General features: G+C 37.6%; 1 long non-coding RNA gene across 4 annotated transcripts in view; it reads left to right on the top strand.

Annotated features, from left to right (window-relative positions):
- The window catches only part of LOC110287542 (uncharacterized), a 58295-nt gene that overhangs the window by 18302 nt on the left and 24457 nt on the right, over window positions 1–15536 (top strand). For 3 of the 4 annotated variants that reach the window (XR_015047146.1, XR_003835656.2, XR_015047144.1), the window contains exons 5-6: window positions 4532–4571; window positions 4775–4882. The exons of the other annotated variant lie outside the window; for it this stretch is intronic. This is a non-coding gene — a long non-coding RNA (uncharacterized LOC110287542). The remainder of the gene's footprint in view (window positions 1–4531; window positions 4572–4774; window positions 4883–15536) is intronic. 4 annotated transcript variants of the gene reach the window in all.

The following is a 15536-nucleotide window of genomic DNA, read 5'->3' as shown; positions in this document are numbered from 1 at the left end:
TTTTGGTCCAAACTATTTTGAGTTCTGTAGCCTTCTTGTTCATGGGCATCTCTTTCTTTAGGTTAGGGAAGTTTTCTTCTACAATTTTGTTGAAGATATTTACTGGTCCTTTAAGTTGAAATTCTTCATTCTCATCTATATCTATTATTATTATGTTTTGTCTTATCTTTGTTTCCTGGATTTCTTGGATGTTTTGAGTTAGGATCGTTTTGCATTTTGCATTTTCTTTGATTCTTTTGTCAATGTTTTCTATGGAATCTTCTTTAATTGAGATTCTGTCTTCTATGCCTTGTATTTTGTTGGTGATACTTGCATCTCTGACTCCTGATTTCTTTCCTAGGTTTTATATCTCCAGTGTTGTCTCCCTTTGTGATTTTTATTGTTTTTACTTCCATTTTTAGGTCCTGAATGGTTTTGTTCAATTCCTTCACCTGCTTGTTTGTGTTTTCCTGTAAATCTTTAAGGGACTTTTTGTGTTTCTTCTTTAAGGGCTTCTACCTGTTTACCTGTGTTCTCCTGTAAATCTTTAAGTGTTTGTGTGTGTGTGTGTGTGTGTTTTTCCTCTTTAAGGGCTTCTACCTGTTTAGCTGTGTACCTGTATTTCTTTAAAGAGGTATTAATGCCCTTCTTAAAATCCTCTATCGTCATCATGAGATATGTTTTTAAATCCGAGTCTTGCTTTTCCAGTGTATTGGGGTATCCAGTACTCACTCTGGTGGGAGAACTGGGTTCTGATGATGGTGAGCAGTCTTGGTTTCTGTTGGTAAGATTCTAGCATTTGCCTTTTGCCATCTGGTAATGTCTGGTGTTAGATGTTCTTGCAGTCTCTGGCTGGAGCTTGTTCCTCCTTTGAGTCTGTATTCCATTGGTCTACTTCTCTGTCGCTGTACCAGTACCATGCAGTTTTTTTCACAATTGCTCTGTAGTACAGATTGAGGTCAGCACTCCTGGGAGACCAGGTCTCTCCTGGCAAGACCAGTGCACAGAGGGCTGTGGAACAGCTCCACCTCCTGGGTGCAGATTTAGGCCCTTTGGACCCTTCCCAGCTGTTCTGTAGCTTCTGAGGCCTGTGTGCTTCGTAGTGGTCCTGCCTTAGAGAGTCACTAGAGACAAAATGGAGATCTCCCTTGAGTCCTAGGGTCAGAGCATTCCCTGGGGGCAAGCTCTCTAGCAGGGAAGGTACACAGAGCAGTAATATACTTCTTAGTACAAATCAATATTTTCATTTTGAGTCAGTCCTGCTTTTGTGCCAAACTTTTTCTAGATCATTTTAAGATACTATTGAATAAGAATGTTTTTAAGGCAGGGTCTCATGTACTCCAGTCTAGACCTGAACTATTAACCAAAGATGATCTTTGACTTTTGGTCCTTCTGCCTCCATATGCCAAGTGCTAGGAAAAATTTCCCCTTTTCTTGGATAGATATTATATAGTATTGGTAAAATAAATTAATAGTCATACTTTAAGGATTTATTCATTAATATTAAATTTTAAAATTATGACTTTAATGGAGTGTGTTTGTGTGTTATCTGTGCGTGCATATGTGTGTGCATGTATAGGTGAATACATGTGGAGGCCAGAGGATGACATCAAATGTCTTCTGTTACTCTTCATTGGTTTTATTTTCTTAATTAATTTTAGAAATTGAAATGTGTTATAAGTCGTTTTAATCATTTGCCTTCTTCTTGACTTTGAACCCTTCCATGTATGTCCCTTGCTCTCTTTCAAATTCATGGTCTCTTTTTCTTTATTGTTTTATACATAAATACATATGTGTGTGTGTGTGTGTATATATATATATATATATATATATATAATATATTTGAGATATTTCATATATATGTGTATGCATATATATTTCTAAATGTATAAATACAACCTAATTAGTCCAAATAATATTGCATATGTATATACATTTGTACATATATATGTAATATACATGCGTATGTGATTTCATAGCTACCACTTTGTTTTTTGGGCTTTTTGTTTGTTTGTTTTGTTAAAGCTCCCTCATAGGATCTTCAGCTCACAAATTTGGCTGGATAGACAGGATAATGAGTTCCTGGGATCTACCTGTTACCCACATCTCTCCCTGATGAGCATCACCACACCCAGATTTCTATATGGGTACTGAAGATCAAACAAAGGTTTTCATGCTTGAGCAACATATTAGCTACTGAGCCATCTCCCCATGTTAACTACACTTAGAAACAAAACCAGTCCTGGTAAAATTATATTCATGTCTAAAGAATTGTCAATTTTGGTTTTACTTAATTGATTTTACAGTATTCTGCTTTTGACCCAAGAAATAAAAGGAGACTTTTTGCCAAGCAGTGGCAGCGCACACCTTTAATCCCATTACTTTGGAGGCAGAGGCAGGCGGATTTCTGAGTTTGAGGCCAGCCTGGTCTACAGAGTGAGTTCCAGGACAGCCAGGGCTACAGAGAGAAACCCTGTCTTGAAAAAACAAAAACAACAACAAAAAAACAAAACAAAACAAAACAAAAATTTGTTAAGTTTTAGGGAAATTGCTAGGTTCACTATATATTGATACACACATATATTCAATTTCTATATATGTTTTATGTCAATAAATTGACATCTTAAAAACACACAGGTCAATCCTACTAAGGTAGAATTTTAATATTCAAAATATTATGGAATTCAGCATCTTGTGGAATTAAATATTCTGTATATACTAAATCATTACAAAAAAAAAAATCTCACAGTGTATTCCAAGTAATTCTGGTAAATCATTCAGTACATGCCACCATCCATCCATTTCTCAGTTGTCTGATATTGTACCTTAATTAACCTTAAAATCCATCAAAGTCCACATTACTCATTAAGTTCAATTTTGTTTGAGACATGGTCTGATCCTATATTTCATCTCAGACTGATCTGCAATGCACCATATCCCAGATAGGCCTTAAACTTAGCAATCGTCCTGTCTCAGCTTCCCAAGTGCTAGGATCACCGGTATAAAACTACCCAAATCAGCTTGTTTTGAACTTTTAAACCCTGTAATAGAAGTGAACTCACTTGCTCTCCAAATACCTACTCTTCTTAAAAAATGTATTACATACTAAAATTGCCCTAAGAATGTCTGATGTGCATTTCTTACCTGACTAAGCCTGCTTTCCACTTGAGCTAACATCAAAGTGCATTTTTATGGCTGTCCTTTGAAATTCTGATGAGCTCACTACTAGTTCTACTTCTCTCAAAACAGCTCTTTCTCAGCATGATAGAATAATAATGTGAGGCAGAAGAAGAAAAAAAAAACATTGTTCTAATCTTGGTTCTTTCATTGACTGACTCTAGGGGGGAAATCACACAATTGTTTAAAGGCTTTTAGAAAAATTCTATACAATGGATAGACTTGCCCTACATGTAAAAATTCTACCACTATAATCTCTTTATTTCTATACCATTATTTCAATTGCAATTCTCAATTCCTATTCACTAAAGATGCAAGTATTATGTCTCACATTTTCTTCATGATACAAGGATTCATCTAACACATCCTCATTCCTTTTGGCTCTCAGTTCTTCTAGATACTATATATTTTCTCCTTTTTTAAAGTTGTTTTGTGGAGGCTCTGGTTCTCTGAGGACAAAATGAACTTTGCCTTAAAATCGTTTTTTCACTGAGCAATCGCTTGCTCTTGCTCTCACATGCAGGCACCTGTATCTCAGCAGTCTTTCTTACAAGACACATTACTTTTAAGTCTACCTGGATTCAAAACCACATGGATTCCTCAGAGTTTAGCTTCTGAGATATGGCTAGCTCTCTAGTTGTCCTGGAGTAGTCACATGTGGCCTCCCAGATAACAAGGGTTTGCAACCTTAGGCAGTGCTTACCTCTTGCATCTTCGTTTGTCCTCACCCCTACACCTTCCTCACAGAGAGTTAATTGAGATATCTCCCATTCCATCTGAACAACCCTCAGAAACCTGGCACCCACCCTTAGGGGGCAATTCTAGGATAAGATATTACCACCCTGCAGTTCAACATGGTCTTAATCTCAATCCTAAATCTTAGTTAAAAGGGAATTGTCTTCCTTGGGTGCCTTTCTGCAATTTCTTCATTCTTGAAATGTTTTCTTACTTATTTCTTGCCAAACCTTTCTTATTCCCATATTCTTATACATAACCATTTTCTTCGGTGCTGGGTATTGTATGCAGAGGCTTACATCTTAGCAAACACTGTACCACTGAGCTGTATCCACAGCCCCAAATATTCCTTTTCTTATATTTATCCTCACATCATTGTGTAGTTTCTATTTCTTAATATGAACTATATTAATACAGATATATCTGCTTTTCAGAATAATTCACTCTTTAACTGTGCAATCAAGCACTACTACTGGAAAAAATAAGCTATGTAATTCACCAACTTCCCTTCTGTTTTTGCTGCATGGGGAAAAAGCTTTTTGACACTTTATCATAAGTTTTTATGTTACTATACTGGTTTGTTCATTGATCAGTATTACTAAATTTTTTGTATATTTTTTCTTCTCTCTTTTCTGCTCAGATTATTTAGCCTGCATTACTAAAGTGTGAATATTTTCAAGGTAATAGTTTCTATTCGTTTCTCATCTCTAAGTATTCTCTTGATTTTAGCTATCTTCTTTGATTTAAGGAAATCCAACTTATATTTTTAGTCTTAATAGTGCTTCTGAATTAATTAGTTCTCGATTAATCTTTTGTTTGGATTTACTTGCATTATTTTTTATTTTGTGTATGTTTGTGTGCCTTCTTATATGTATGTGCACAGTCTTCCACAGACCAGAGATGCTGGATGCCACTAGAGCTGGAGTTAAAGGAAGCTATGACCTGCCAGATGTGGGTACTGGGAACCACACTCAGGTCCTATGCAAGAGAAGTAGGTACTCTTAACTCCTGACTCATCTATCCAGCCTTGATCATTCTTTTATTTTTATTTCAATAGATATTGAATATGTAGTATATGCCAGACAGGATGATGATAAAAATTAAAAGGTGAGCAAAGTACATGTGTTGTACACGACAAAATATTTGTAAGTTAAAAAAAATACTGTAAAGTGTGGTAAGTGCTGTAATTGAAGTAGATTGTATTATAAGAGCATGAAAACTATTAAATTTTGGAGAAGGGCAGAGAGTGCTTCCAAAAGAATGTAAAAGGTAAGTATAGGCTTGAAGTCTCGACAGATGAGGAGGAGTTTACAACCGGAAGGTAAATGCCAAACTTGAAAAGACAATTCCAGACAAAAGGGGTCAACAGTTACAAAGGACTACAAGTCACAGCGAATGTGGTATTTTAGGAAAACTACACTTCGTTCAGATCCTAAATTTCCAGATAGGCTAGCCAGAGTTAGGGAAAAAGGTGATTCAGTCGTAGTTGAAGCAATATGTTCTAAGGTTTCAGTTTATAGTCCTTTTTGTTGAAAAAAAAGTTAATATATTCTTTTTTTCTGAGTACATATTTCCTTTTAATATGGTCATTTGAAAATTAAAATATACATATAATATACATATATATTGCTCCTTTTGTGAAGTCCACATCATGCATCCCAATCCCATTCATCTCCTTGTCTTTTCATATTTGCCCTCTGCCCTTGCAACCTCCCACCCAAAATTAAACAAAATCTCTCTTTGGAATCTGTGGTGTGTTACAATGTGTTATACAGTATACCACTTACCTCAAACAGCTCTACTTTCAAGTGTTCATAGCAGTGAGTCATTGGTCTGGTTTGAGGCCTCTGGCTTCTGCTACACTATCAATACTGGATCCTCATGAAGACTTCTCTCAGATGTTCTGTGCCATGGAGATCCTGTAATGTTGCTTCTTCGGGATCAGTGCCTTCAAGAACTCTAGCAGTTCATAGATGAGGTAGATGTTGGGGTGGGCTAACTCAAAGCTCTGCATCTGGGCCTTGTTGGTAGCTGAGTTGGTCAGCCTGCCAGTTCTCTTGCACTCACCCTGCCAGGGTCAGCTTTCCTGCTTTGCTCTAAGGAAGAACAAGGCCAGCTACTGGTAGCAGGCAAGGGGTGGGACAAGATCTTCTGCTTTTATACCGTTGGGGCCAGCTCTCTAGCACTGCCATGGCAAGATGTGGGAACAGTTTTCATGACCTTATACCCTAGGGGCCAGATCACCTGAGTGCTACAGCCAGTGAGGGGCAGGACCATCTCTGAGCAGCTTTGGGACATCAACATGGCTCCAAAGCAGCAACACAGACCAGGGACATCTTCATGACCTTTGGTGGTAACATAACTATATGAACTAACCAGTACTCCCCAGAGTTTGTGTCTCTAGTTTCATATGTAGCAGAGGATGGCTTAGTTGGCCATCAATGGGAGGGGAGGCCCTTGGTCTTGTGAAGATTATATGCCCCAGTACAGGGGAATGCCAGGGCCAGGAAGTGGGAGTGGGTGGGTTGGTGAGCAGGGTGGGGGAGGTTATAGGCAACTTTCGGAGAGGAAACTAGGAAAGGGGATAACATTTGAAATGTAAATGAAGAAAATATCCAATAAAAAAAAGAGTATAGACATTGACACAGAGCCCTGATGCTGCAGGGCTAGGGACCCAGAAATGGTCCTTAGTGGGAGGCTGAGCCATGATATCACTATGGCCTTAGGTGGCAGAACAGGCTACTCACATCAGGCTATTCTGTATTATCTTCACATCTCCAGTTTCACTTTTCTTCATAGTGCTCAAACCTTCTTCTCTCCCATCTCTCTACCATTTACTTACTCAACATAGTGGCTCCTAGGTATCTTCTGCCCACCTGCACCCTATGGCAGCACCCTTTAAGAATTTTTAGTTTTTAAATATCATGCCCTCAAAATGAATGAATTTGCTTCAGGTGATTTTCTTTGCAGGATATATGGTGTATGACTAAACTTTTATTATCTGAGCCTTTCACACTGTCAGTGTTATATGACAAGTAACTAGCCATGTATGACCTCCTGGTGTACATAGCACCATGTTTTCTCAGTTTTGTTTACTTCACTACTTAGTTGGGTGTATTGATAATGAGGAGTTCTCAAGCTATGGCATGCATAGGAAATAGTGTTTTCTGATCTGTTTTCAGATAGTATCATCAATCATTGAATGTGACATCATTTTCTTTCTTGATCTGCCCTGCAATAGATTTTTTGAAAAAAAAATGTTAATATATTCTGATCATGGTTTTTCTTCTCTCAACTTCTCCTAAATCCTCCCTTCCTCCTTCCCACTCAGGGTCACACTCTTTCTTTTTTTCTTTCTCTGTTTAAAAACAAAAGCAAGCAAAAAAAACCAAGTAAGATTCCTTGTCTTTCCCCCAGCCCCCCAGTTAGGTTTGTTTATCTTCTACAGCCCGGGATTACCAGGCAATTTTTCCACTTTTACATCTACTAGAATCTTTCAGTGATCGCGGAGCATGGAAGAAAATCTGACTAAACTATCTTGTGTCTTCCCTGAAATAAATCACCATGTCATGTCTAGTAGTTCTTTGCCATTTTATTTTATTTTTTTATTGTACAGTTTTTATTCTCAAAACAATTGGTTTAACAACCACATTTAGTTACAAAATAAAAAAGGGTTGTGCATAAAAAAACACAAACAGAAAACAAAACTAAAACCAAAAGTAATCACTCTCACACAAAAATACAAAATCAGGAACAAAAATATAATAAGACAAAAAAAAAACTGCAGAAAGCTAAATAAGACAAAATGTCTACAAAAATACCATTGAGTTCATTTTGTGTTGGCCCAATTCTTGGGCATGGAGCCTATGCTGAATTATGGCTAATATACTCAGAGAAAATTAATTTCTCCTTTCAAAATGAACATCAATTTCATAGAGCTTCTTGGTTAGGAGTCAAAGCTCATCTCCACTCTCACCTCAGTGCTGGGACCCTGTGTGGCTTGAACCTGTACTGGCCCTATGCACGCTGGTATAGTCTATGAATTCACATATGCCTTGGGCCTGTTGTGTCTGGAGGACACGGTTCCCTTACACACATCCATCTCTTCTGGCTATTCCAATCTTCCATCTCCTCTTTCACATGGCTCCTGGAGCCCAAGGGGCTGGCTTTAATGAAAACGTCTCATTAAGTACTAAATGCTCCAAAGGACTTCACTATCTGCAAAATGTACAGCTGTGGGTGTCTGTGTTACTCCCCACCTACTTCAAGAAGAAGCTTCTCTGGTGATGGCTGAACGAGGCACTGATCTATGAGTAAACCAGAATGTCACTTGGAGTCATTTTATTGCTATGTTTCTTTGGCAGAAGTTTTTTTTTTCCCCAATATTCTTCCAACCTCAAATTTACTATTTATGCATTAGTAAAAAGTGGGTAAAACACATTTCAAGCTGAGATCAAGGCCAAGCATAGGCTACATGGTGCTAATATATATCAAACAAAATAAAACATTGCTCCACCATCACACACACACTTGAATATTGTTCTCTTCTTTATGGTTCTCAATTTCTAATCTTTTGATTTTCTGCACCACTATATGACTCATATGGTTTTCTAATTTATTTATCTTTAAAATTTATTTTTAATTATATGTGTCATGTGTGGGTATATGCATATAAGTGTAGGTTCCCATGGAGGCCAGAATATCCCTTGGAGATAGAAATGCAAGTAGTTTTAGCTGTTCAACATGGGTTCTGGGAATTGTACTCAGGTCTTCTGCTAAAGTAGTGTGGGGGTTTTAATGATAATGGCCCCCATAGGACCTGAGGGAGTGGCCTTCTTGGAGTAGTTATGGCCTTGTTGGAGGCAATGTGTCACTGGGCTGGGCTTTGAGGTTTCAGATGTTCAAGACGGCCAACCCCAGTGATTTCTCTCTCATTTTTCTGGTGAAGGATCTGGATGTCAAATTCTCAGCTCCTTCTCCAGGACCATGTCTGCCTGGATGCTGCCATGCCATGCTTCTTGCCATGAGAATAATAGATTCAACCTCTGAAACTGTAAGCCAGCCCCAATGAAATGTTTTCTTTATAAGAGTTGCTTTGGTCACCGTGTCTCTTCATAGTAGTAGAAACCCTAAGACAAGTAGTATATGCTAGTATATGCTCTTTACCACTGAGTCATTTCTCAGCCACATGGGTCACATATTATGTTTACTTTATATATATAGAAACATATATATATTATGTTTACTTTATATATATATATAATGTCACCTCTGTTATTACTCCTTCATCGTTGTCTGTGTTGTCTCTATACTGAAACAACAAACCTTATCCTCTCTAACAATTCAGTTTTGTATCTGATTTCATGTCTTCCATTTAAGGAAACATTCCTGACCTCTTTTTAGTACTATAATCATACTATTTCTTCCTCATATAAAGTTAATCTTTGTTTTTAAAAGATTTTATTATTTTTAATTGTGTGTGTGTGTGTGTGTGTGTGTGCGCGCACGCACATGGGATTTTAGATACCTCGAGAAGCCAAAGACGGTGACAGATACCCATGAGTTAAAGTTACAGATGGTTGTGAGTTTTGTGGGTTCTGTGAACAGTATGTAAGTACTCTACAAAAGTAGTTCTCAACCTGTGGGTCGCAACCCTTTCTACATTGTCTAACCTTTTCACAAGAGTCATCAAAGATCATTAGAAAACACAGACATTTCCATTATGATTCATAATGGTAGCATAATTAAAGTTATGAAGTATCAACAAAAATAACGTTATGGTTGAGGGTCCCCACAACATGAAGGATTTTATAAGTGTCACCGCATTAGGAAAGTTGAAAACTACTGCTCTAAAAGAACAATGTGCACTGAGTCATCTCTGCAGAGCAGTCATTAATTTAATTTATCCATATACTATTATAACTTGCACACTAATGAGAATTCACATATTAAAATATTTATTCAATACTTTTTGTTGCCAGATATTGTAATAGACCAAAGACACTAAGTGGTAAACAAGATAGGATTGTTCAGTGGTAGGTATTGTGACATTGTAGAGATTTCTGGATGCATTATCTTTTCTGATTGCACTTAGGGCCTTGTGAATGTTAGATGAGCTTTCTCAGTGGGACTGTAAGTTCTTGGAGATAAAAGGACAGCTTCTAAAGCTTTATGATAACTTACTTCTACTTAAATAACAAGAAATGGTAAGAAATCAAAATGAGCCAATAGAAAGGCTGAGATGCCAGAAAGGTTCTTAGAAAGGTTCCTAGGTATTGTGGCCACATTTTGAAGCAAATGGAACATTTATCTAGGACATAATACATTCTGACTTGTAATACTTAACCGAAGAACACTTTTTTGTTGTATATTTGTTTTTAGACAGGGTTTCTCAGTATAGCCTTGGTTGTCTTGGAACTTGCTCTATAGACCAGGCCAACCTTGAACTCACAGAGGTCCTCCTTGCCTCCTGAGTACTGGGATTAAAGGCACCACCACCTGGCAAGAACACTCTTTTTAATCAGTGGTTTATTACCACTAAATATTTGATACATTTAAATAAACATATATTTATTGTTCTAGCTAACTTCTGTACATGAATCCAGAACTTCTTATCACTATTGACACAGGGCCACATAATTCTCTGTGGTTTGTGTATATGTTGGTTGGGAGCTGTCACATGCATATGAGGATATTTTATAGTATCTGTGTCCTCTTCCCACTAGATGTGAAACAAAATTGTACCCAGTTTGGGGTCAATAATGTCTTTAGGCATTTGTCTACTAAGGAGAGTAAGAACCCTTGCTGGGTCCACTGCACTGCTGTTTGAGATTAATGTTACACATGGTGGCACATACCTTTTATATCAGCACCAGGGAAGCAGATGTGGGTAAATGTCTATGAGGATTGCCTGGTCTATATAGTGAGTTCCAGGCCAGGCTGCATCTGGGATACGTAGTGAAACCCTGTCTCAAAACAAACAGGTAAGCAAAGAAACAAGGTAACCCCAATTACCTCTATTCTAATATTCAAAATAAACCCTTTGTCTTTACATTTTATCCTGCCTCTACACATGTCATAGTCACTCTCCTTCAAATAGCAGGGATAAGAGAGAGAAAATCATGTTTGAAAAGGTAATATAAATTTCTTACTTTTTGGAATTGTCTTTAGTTAAGACATTTAGTAGCTATTTTTTTTTTTTTTTGCTGGATGCTGAATAAATTATCTCACTTTAATCCTTACAACAATCATGAGAAATTGCTATTAAATCTGTATAGGAACAATTTGACATTAGTGTCCTCCGTAGAGTCCAGAAATCTAATTTCTGATTCTATCATTAATATCTTAACACTGACCAAGTTATTTCTAAACTTTGTCTCATGTTCCCTGTTTAGTAATGACGGGAGCAGAACACAGGATTTCTAATGTCCTTTACATCTCTGATATACTAAAGAGATCTGGATTGTAGAACCTCTCTTGGGAAGAATGGAAACAAAAGCTGAGCATAGTAACATGTATTTGTAAGCATAGCCTTTGGAGCTGAAAGCAGCAGGATCAGGAATTTATTTCATCTTCCACTGCAGAGAGTTAAAGGCTAGCCTGGTCTACATGAGATCTTGTCTTAAGAAAAGAAATAACGGGCTGGTGAGATGGCTCAGTGGGTAAGAGCACCCGACTGCTCTTCGGAAGGTCCAGAGTTCAAATCCCAGCAACCACATGGTGGCTCACAACCATCCGTAACAAGATCTGGCGCCCTCTCCTGGAGTGTCTGAAGACAGCTACACTGTACTTGCATATAATCAATAAATAAATCTTTAAAAAAAAAAAAGAAAAGAAATAACTCCTCAGAAAATTGGACATAGTACTACCGGAGGATCCCGCAATATCTCTCCTGGGCATATATCCAGAAGATGTCCCAACCGGTAAGAAGGACACATGCTCCACTATGTTCATAGCAGCCTTATTTATAATAGCCAGAAGCTGGAAAGAACCCAGATGCCCCTCAACAGAGGAATGGATACAGAAAATGTGGTACATTTACACAATGGAGTACTACTCAGCTATTAAAAAGAATGAATTTATGAAATTCCTAGGCAAATGGATGGAGATGGACCTGGAGGGCATCATCCTGAGTGAGGTAACCCAATCACAAAGGAACTCATACAATATGTACTCACTGATAAGTGGATATTAGCCCAAAACTTAGGATACCCAAGATACAAGATACAATTTGCTAAACGCATGAAACTCAAGAAGAACAAAGACCAAACTGTGGACACTTTGTCCCTTCTTAGAATTGGGAACAAAACACCCATGGAAGGAGTTACAGAGACAAAGTTTGGAGCTGTGACAAAAGGATGGACCATCTAGAGACTGCCATATCCAGGGATCCATCCCATAATCAGCTTCCAAACACTGACACCATTGCACACACTGGCAAGATTTTGCTGAAAGGACCCAGATATAGCTCTCTCTTGTGAGACTATGCCGGGGCCTAGCAAACACAGAAGTGGATGCTCACAGTCAGCTATTGGATGGATCACAGTGCCCCCAATGGAGGAGCTAGAAAAAGTACCCAAGGAGCTAAAGGGATCTGCAACCCTATAGGTGGAACAACAATATGAACTAACCAGTACCCCAGAGCTCTTGACTCTAGCTGCATATGTATCAAAAGATGACCTAGTCGGCCATCAGTGGAAAGAGAGGCCCATTGGACTTGCAAACTTTATATGCCCCAGTACAGGGGAACGCCAGGGCCAAAAAGTGGGAGTGGGTGGGTAGGGGGGTGGGGGGGAGGGTATGGGGGACTTTTGGGATAGCATTGGAAATGTAAATGAGGAAAATACCTAATAAAAATATTTTAAAAGAAAAGAAATAACAAAAAAATATATGAAACAACGTATAGGTATTTTTAAGGATCCCTTTTTTATATGTTGGGGAGGGTTGCTAAAGATCATTCTCAGGGCTTTGTATATATTAGGTAGGCGCATTGCCTGTGTACTTTATCTCTCTTTTTAAATACTTTAAATATATGTATATATACACACACATTGGTGTTTTGCCTGCATGCATGTCGGTGTGAGGGTATCTGATGCCTGGAATGGGAGTTACAGACAGTTGTGAGTGGCTGTGTAGTTGCTGAGAATTGAACCCAGATCATCTGAAAGAGCAGCCAGTGCTCTTAACCATTTCTCCAAGCTTCATAACTTAACATAAAAACTAATTGGTAGTTCAGTAAGAAAAGAACTTCAAAGCTATATATAATCTTACAAGTGTTGCTTTGTTAAGCTTAGTTGTTTATTTTATTTTATTTTTTGAGGCACAGTTTCACAATGTAACACAGGCTAATCTGGAGCCCACTATGGAGCCCAGTCTGGCCTGGAACTTGTGATCCTTCTGCTTTGACTTCCTAAGAGATAGCATTGCAGTCATGATACATCGCACCTGGCTGACTGCTTTTCATTTAATTTTTATTTTACTCACTTTCTGCTTAGTATTTTTTTTCCTACATTTCCTCTAGATGGTGCTCCATAGTAAAAAATCATTTGGTAATCGAAAAGCTATCAAAAAACATGGTTAGCCAAAATATACACCCAATGAATTCCAGAACCTGTAGTGTATTTTATCTGTATCATAATTTATATGATATTAGGAATATGAAACATAATTATGTTTCCTACATTTTACAAGGTTATTAATATAGCACAAACTACCATCTGTATGGACTACTACCATCTGTTACTACCACTGTGTACCAATTTCATTTCTCATGTCTGTGTTATGACATCCAGCCATTAATTGGTGTTAGAAATACAGTACCCTATTGATCTGCTAAGTGCCATGTTTCACTCATGGAATAAAGCTTTTAAGAACATGGAACATTCTAATGTAGGGAAAGGCAGTTAGTTATCTTTATGGATATGGTCACTGGTTAGTCAACCATGCTTCAGAGGATGGCCTTATATCCGTTAGTATATGAGCAGCACAAATTGGACTGGGTGGCAGGGGTAGGGAGATAGAAGATGGATCTAAGAGGAATTAAGGGAATGACTGAAGGTGAATCTAATCAAAATACATTATATTCATGTATGAAATGCTTAAAGTATAAAAATATACTTTAGAATAAATAATTCCACAGAAAACTATGGGACACCTAGTGTTACATTTTATTTATAGTTCCACAAAAGCATCATGAACTATGAAGATAAAATATTTTATCTACATTATATAGTTTATTATTATAATACTTTATTAAACCAAAATATTTAAACTTCCATTGAAATACTGGATGTATTCTATATTGATTTGACTTTTATTAAAAGTAGAAAACAAAGTTCAATCAATTGTAATAATTTTACTGTGGCTTTTAAACTCTTTGCTATGGTTTGTATCTTAAATATCTCCCATCTCGGGAGGCAGAGGCAGGCGGATTTCTGAGTTCGAGGCCAGCCTGGTCTACAAAGTGAGTGCCAGGACAGCCAGGACTACAAAGAGAAACCCTGTCTCGAAAAACCAAAAAAAAAAAAAAAAAGTCTCCCATCCAACTTCTCCAGTCTCTTGTGTTGAAGGCTTGGCCTCCAGCTTGGAAGTGGTGTAACCTTTGGAATATAGGGTTCAGTTAATGAAAGGTAGGCTAGTGGAGGCATGGACTTGTAAGAGATACTGAACCCAGAAGTGAACAGGTTTATTTCACCATGCTCTCATTACAGGCCCAAAGTCATCAGGCCAAGAAACCGTGGATTGAAATCCTTAAAACTGAATAGAAAATAAACATTTCCTCTGATTTCTCTTGGGTATTTAATACAGCAAAGGAAAGTAGACTGTCATAGTGTTTATTCATCACTGTCCCATTGTATAGTCTTCCCAAGGAACAGACTAAATCTACAAATCTAATATCCATCATAGGTCCACTTCTTAATCTATTTCTGAAGTACAATGGTAACAATTTCTTGAAATCTCAACAGTTTACATTTTCAAATTAAACATCAATTTAAATGACAGGGCATGCTATCTCTGGATGCCATGTGTGTTTCAGGAGGCTGGTGTGTGTGTGTGTGTGTGTGTGTGTGTGTGTGTGTGTGTGTGTGTGTTTTGTGCAAGTGCATTGGAGAGAGATTTGTGGTACTAGAGATCAAACCTAGGGTGCCCCATATGCTAACCATATGTTCTGCAGCTGAGTACATCCATAGTCCTACAATTTTTTGTTTTGAGTTGGGATTCTATCCTATCAGATCTTGAAGTTAGTTGCCATTTTAAAATAATTACTCACCCAGTAAATATTTAAATGCAGCCAAATTGGTTATTTTGTTTTCTCTTTGCACCAGCTGTTATTGCTGAGAATTTTTAAAGTAATTAATTTTTTAAAACCACAGGAGCTCATGTTCCTCATGGTTGGCATGGAACTTCAATATGCAGCCAGTGACAACCATGAATTCCGAATCTTGCTTCACCTCCCAAGTGCTGTGTTTAACAGTGTACACTACCATGCCTGACTCAGATAGATATAGATATAGATATAGATATAGATATAGATATAGATATAGATATAGATATAGATATAGATATAGATATAGATATGGTCTCTTGAATCTTAGTCTAGCTCTTAACTCACTGTGTTGTTGAAAATGACCTTGAACTTCTGATCA

This window comes from Mus caroli, unplaced genomic scaffold, assembly GCF_978045245.1.
Source record: "Mus caroli unplaced genomic scaffold, Mus_caroli_1 scaffold_5, whole genome shotgun sequence".
NCBI lineage: Eukaryota > Metazoa > Chordata > Mammalia > Rodentia > Muridae > Mus > Mus caroli.
Note: the sequence above shows the minus strand (reverse complement) of the source record. Positions and strands in the feature narration are given on the sequence as shown.